The sequence below is a fragment of the Natator depressus genome, chromosome 19, assembly GCF_965152275.1.
Source record: "Natator depressus isolate rNatDep1 chromosome 19, rNatDep2.hap1, whole genome shotgun sequence".
NCBI lineage: Eukaryota > Metazoa > Chordata > Testudines > Cheloniidae > Natator > Natator depressus.
In genome coordinates this window covers 12258332-12264331 of record NC_134252.1, presented here as the reverse complement: position 1 = coordinate 12264331, position 6000 = coordinate 12258332, and positions in this window count along the sequence as shown.

Here is a 6000-nt window from a genome sequence, read left to right as displayed (position 1 = left end):
ATTTGAACATAAGCTTTCGTGAGCTATAGCTCACTTCATCGGATGCATACTGTGGAAACTGCAGAAGACATTATATACACAGAGATTATCATACACATTGTAAGGAGAGTGATCACTTTAGATAAGCTATTACCAGCAGGAGAGTGGGGTGGGAGGAGGTATTGTTTCATGGTCTCTGTGTATATAATGTCTTCTGCAGTTTCCACAGTATGCATCCGATGAAGTGAGCTGTAGCTCACGAAAGCTCATGCTCAAATAAATTGGTTAGTCTCTAAGGTGCCACAAGTACTCCTTTTCTTTTTGCGAATACAGACTAACACGGCTGTTACTCTGAAACCTTTCCTAACTTGGCCACTCACTCACTGCTTCACCACTGGCAAGTCACTTCAATTCTCGGGCCCCATTTCCCTGCCTGCAAGAGGGAGATAAATATCATTATCTATGTCACAGGGAGGCTGTGAGGTGTAATGCGTTCCTCTGTAAAGCCCTGTGAGATCTTTAATAGAAGGTGCTGTAGCCTGGAGAAGGGAAAATGACCGTTAGAAAGCTGGGAGAGCCTCAGATGAAAGAGAAGGGTTGAGGTAGAATAATCTCCCAAGGGAAGTGATGGAAATCCCATTGCTTGGCCCATTTAAAACTAGTGCACTAATAAATGCATTAGAGACAACTCTCCTGGCCTGCCCAGCAGATGCTGTAATAGGACTCGTCCCTCTTCGGCACTTAGGGTGATCATGGCAAATTATGTGTCCGAGTGGCCCTGGCAGCCCTTCCTGCAGTGTGGGGAGCCATGCCTGTGCCCAGCATTGTGTGAGTGAAGCTGGCCCGGAGCTTGCTGCAGCAGCCTCTGGACTTATCAGCTTTGTGCATGAACTTTCCAACCAGCTGAGTCCCAGCCACTCAGCAAACGACTCTGCTGACGGAGGGGGAAAGGGCTTATGCTGAAAACAAAACAAACACAAACAGGGGGCGAGCTAGCAAGAGGCAGGCCAACAGGGTTTGGCGCAGTTGAGCTGACCCAGCACCAAGCCCCTTGTTCTCCTTCCTCTGCCACTCAATAGTTTTGAGTGGAGGGCTCTGAGCAAATGAGCTTTCATTAGGCCGTAAAGCAATGCTTAAGCTCAGGCCCCCTGGGCTCTGTTCCAGGCTCTACTACTGATTCTCTGGGAATCGGGTGATCCCTTTCCCTCTCCATGCCTTGGCTTCCCCATTTGTAAAACGGGGGTGATACACTGACAAATCCAGAGTCACCGAAGATGTCACAGCTGTCATTCTGCTAGGCCAGGGGTGGGCAAAATTTTTGGCCTGAGGGCCACATCTGGGTATGGAAATTGTATGGTGGGACATGAATGCTCACGAAATTGGGGGTTGGGGTGTGGGTGAGGGGGGTGAGGGCTCTGGGTGAGGGTGCGGGTTCTGGGGTGGGGCTAGAAATGAGGAGTCCAGGGTGCAGGAGGGGGTTCCAGGCTGGGGCAGGGTGTGTGTGGGGGGTTAGGGCTCCAGCTGGGGGTGCGGGCTCTGGGGTGCAGGAGGGTGGGACCGAGGGGTTTGGAGGGTGGGAGGGGGATCAGGGCTGGGGCATGAGAGGGGGTGAGGGGTAGAGGCTCCAGGCGGTGCTTACCTCAAGCAGCTCCCGGAAACAGCGGTATGTCCCCCCTCTGGCTCCTACACGGAGGCGCGGCCAGGCAGTTCTGCGTGCTGCCCCGTCTGCAAACGCCACCCCTGCAGCTCCCACTGGCCCTATTTGCTGGCCAATGTGAGCTACAGGGGCGGCGCTTGGGGCTGGGGCAGCGTGCGGAGCCCCCTGGCTGCCCCTACGCATAGGAGCCAGAGGGGGGATGTGCCAGTACTTCTGGGAGCCGCGTGAGGCGGGGCAAGCCCCCGACCCCACTCCCAGGCAGGAGCTCTAGGGCTGGATTAAAACGGCTGAAGGGCCCCCAGGCTGTAGTTTGCCCACCCCTGTGCTAGGCCATGTCCACGAGGAACTGCACAGCCATAGCAGGTCAGAACTCAGACTTTCTTGCTTCAACAGCCCAAGCCTATGAAAGGAGAATCTTCATTAGCTGTTAGCCAAATAGGGCCCATGACACATGGCTGAGCAGTTCCATTTTGGTCCATTAGAGGGCAGTGGCGCACACACTAGCCAGTGCCTTAAAATATTTCCTTCCTTGTGGTGGCTGTGAGGTTAACTCATGTTTGTTAAGCAGGGGTTAAATTGTGGGGAGGGGGAGAAGGTGGTACTTGTCCAGCCTCCTCCCACAAAATAAGCTCAGCTCGGGTGAGTCCCCAGAACGAGAGGCTGCTCAGAGTAGATTGTGTGGCTGTTTACAATGTGCTCATGCAGCTCTCTGAACTCCACTGGGTGCCTTGAGCCTGGCTTCCCCTCAGTGGGGCCTCACTATCCCCCTGGGCTCTGATGGGCATTTCGGCCCAGGCTCCTTCTTGATGGGCGATAAAAAAATAAGTGGTGCCATCTCCCAAACGCCACCCAGCTTGTGGCACCAGAAGGAGCCGTTGCTCCCAGAAAGCAGTGCAGATCTGTGCCCCACCCTCTCCTCTGCTGCATGAGGAACCGAGGTAACAAACAGGCATTCCCATGATCAGCCCTGCACATCAGAGTTAGCACCTCACTGAGATGAATGCGACAATTCACACGTCCTCTGCAAACTCAAGGAACCCTCTCTGCCTCCCTCACATCCAGGTCACATTTTTGACATTTTCTTTGCAACCATACAAGCTAGAGACTTTAAAAAAAATTAAGAAAGAAAGAAAGTTGAGATGCTGGACAAAAAGGAAGCGTTCGGAGAGAGGTACCAGTATGCCATACCACATAAAGCACTCAGAGGTCCCTAGCAAGAGAAAGTATTTTTTTCTGGGCGCCATCTTTCACTGCAGAAGTGTCATGAAAATTTTTATAGATGGGTAAAAAATGGAGTCCTGTGAACTTGTGTGAAAATAAAGCAGAAGCTCCGTAGCACTGGAAGACAGCACGTCCTGTTTGGACAAATCAACGTCTCTCACTAGCGGTAACTCTAAGGAATCCGGGTCATCTCATGAGCCGTATGGGCCAGAGACCCGTGTAGCAAAGAGGAGCTCTCATGCTAATCAGTAGCTTTGTGCTCAGTCTCTCTTGCTCTCATTTTAAGAGTTAATATTCTCACCACTATTTTTAATGCATCTTTTGATAACTGGCTGGGAGGGCATGACCCCCTCAGCAGCCAGTCAGGGCTCCCCCTCGTTGCACGAAATTCACCAGGTGATGCTGAGCAAAACACAGCGCTTACGCACGATGGCCAGTCCTGAACTCCAACTGGTTGGCGAGGAAGTCATGTGATTTATAAAGCCACCAGGAGGGCGGCGATCTGTATGCTACCCAGTGGGTGGGGCCCGTCAGCTCGGTCCCAGAGGCTGGATCTTGGCGCTGGCCCCGGTGCGAGCAGAACCGCAGCTGAGCTGTGGGTGGGAACAGTGCTCTAATTCTGGAGAGCTGCTGAGCCTCCCTTGGCTCCCAGCGGAGGGGGAGGGGGTGAAGGTCATGGGGGAGGAGGGTTGTTGGCAGAGTGCTCTGTAATCAATACAGCAGATGTTGTCAGCATGACAGGAGGACCCTGGTGGGATTTTTGGCATCGGCCCCCGTACCAGTTTTAGGAGCCTCTGTTAATTATAAAAAGAAAAGGAGTACTCGTGGCACCTTAGAGACTAACAAATTTCTTTGAACATAAGCTTTCGTGAGCTACAGCTCACTTCATCGGATGCATGCAGTGGAAAATACAGTGGGGAGATTTTATATACACAGAGAACATGAAACAATGGGTGTTACCATACAGACTGTAACAAGAGTGATCAGGTAAGGTGAGCTATTACCAGCAGGAGAGAGAGGGGGGAAAAAAAAAAGAAAAAAGAAAAAAAAACTTTTGTAGTGATAATCAAGGTGGGCCATTTCCAGCGGTTGACAAGAGCGTGTGAGGAACAGTAAGGGGGGGGCGGGGGAATAAACATGGGGAAATAGTTTTACTTTGTGTAATGACCCATCCACTCCCAGTCTCTATTCAAGCCTAAGTTAATGGTATCCAGTTTGCAAATTCATTCCATTTCAGCAGTCTCTCCTTGGAGTCTGTTTTTGAAGTTTTTTTGTTGAAGTATTGCCACTTTTAGGTCTGTAATCGAGTGACCAAAGAGATTGAAGTGTTCTCCGACTGGTTTTTGAATGTTATAATTCTTGACGTCTGATTTGTGTCCATTTATTCTTTTACATACAGACTGTCTCGTTTGGCCAATGTACATGGCAGAGGGGCATTGCTGGCACATGATGGCATATATCACATTGGTAAATGTGCAGGTGAATGAGCCTCTGACAGTGTGGCTGATGTGATTAGGCCCTATGATGGTGTCCCCTGAATAGATATGTGGACACAGTTGGCAACGGGCTTTGTTGCAAGGATAGATTCCTGGGTTAGTGGTTCTGTTGTGTGGTGTGTGGTTGCTGGTGAGTATTTGCTTACGGTTGGGGGGCTGTCTGTAAGCAAGGACTGGCCTGTCTCCCAAGATCTGTGAGAGTGATGGGTCGTCCTTCAGGATAGGTTGTAGATCCTTGATGATGGGTTGGAGAGGTTTTAGTTGAGGGCTGAAGGTGATGGCTAGTTGCGTTTTGTTATTTTCTTTGTTGGGCCTGTCCTGGAGTAGGTAACTTCTGGGTACTCTTCTGGCTCTGTCAATCTGTTTCTTCACTTCAGCAGGTGGGTACTGTAATTGTAAGAATGCTTGATAGAGATCTTGTAGGTGTTTGTCTCTGTCTGTGGGGTTGGAGCAAATGCGGTTGTACCGTAGATCTTGGCTGTAGACGATGGATCGTGTGGTGTGGTCTGGATGAAAGCTGGAGGCATGTAGGTAGGAATAGCGGTGGTGTTTATGTGACCATCACTTATTAGCATGGTAGTGTCCAGGAAGTGGATCTCTTGTGTGGACTGGTCCAGGCTGAGGTTGATGGTGAGGTTCTTTTTGCGGATACAGACTAACATGGCTACTACTCGGAAATCTGTTAATTATAGAACAGTTTCAGAAGCACTTAGCTCTGCGGGGCAGAGTAATCCCACTGATGCCTGGGCACGTGTCATGGCCCCACTTGTACAGCCCAAGGTGTGGGAAGCTTGCTAGAGGCCTGCAGGCTGCCCACACATAAGAGGGGCCCTCTGGCCATGGCAGGCAGCAGTGGGTCCTCTCACCACCAGAGGAAGATTAATTGGCCAAGGATATGTGTCTGCTCTGCAGAAGCAGCTGTTTGTCTGGAGTCCTAGCTGGAGCTGCATGTAGGTGGGGGCATGAGTGAAAGAGGAGAGATAGAGAGAGAAAATACAAGAGCAAATCTCGGGCTAACTTTGGAAATCTACTGAAACTCTGGGGGCCAAATTTCACCTGGGTGTAATCAGGTGCAACTCCTGTTCAAGTCAATGGAGCTACATCTGCTTGGCACCAGGACCAAACCTGGGCCTATGTGTGGACACCAGTGTTAATGCAGAGTAACTCCACTGAAGTCAATGGAATTACTTTGGATCTGCACCAGAAGACGAGAATCAGTCCCTGAGAGTCTGGCTCCCGCCATGAAGAGGATCCACTGCTCACAATGCTCACTCTGATGCCCGTAACAGCCTGCTCATCATCTCAGTCCCCTTTTCCTCCTGTTCATGGGAGCAGGTGACAGGTGGGAAAACTCCCTGGGAGGATGTTTCTGCCCCTGGAGGCACTCTCAGGTGCGGAAACTGCCTCCCTGCTCTCTTACCTGCTTTGCCATGAGTGACGCGGTGCCCTAATGCCACCTCTGTTTCATACCTGCTTACCCAGTCTGGCAAGAACAGAGCTACTCCCTTTGCATCCGACAAGCCGGGCTAGGTTGGCTGGCTGAGAGAAAAGCTGCATCACGACTTGGCATGCAGCCTGGAGAATAGGATGGGGCAAGAGACACTTGGCCTGAGTCCTAGAGATGAGTGCGCATTGTATTTGCCAGTG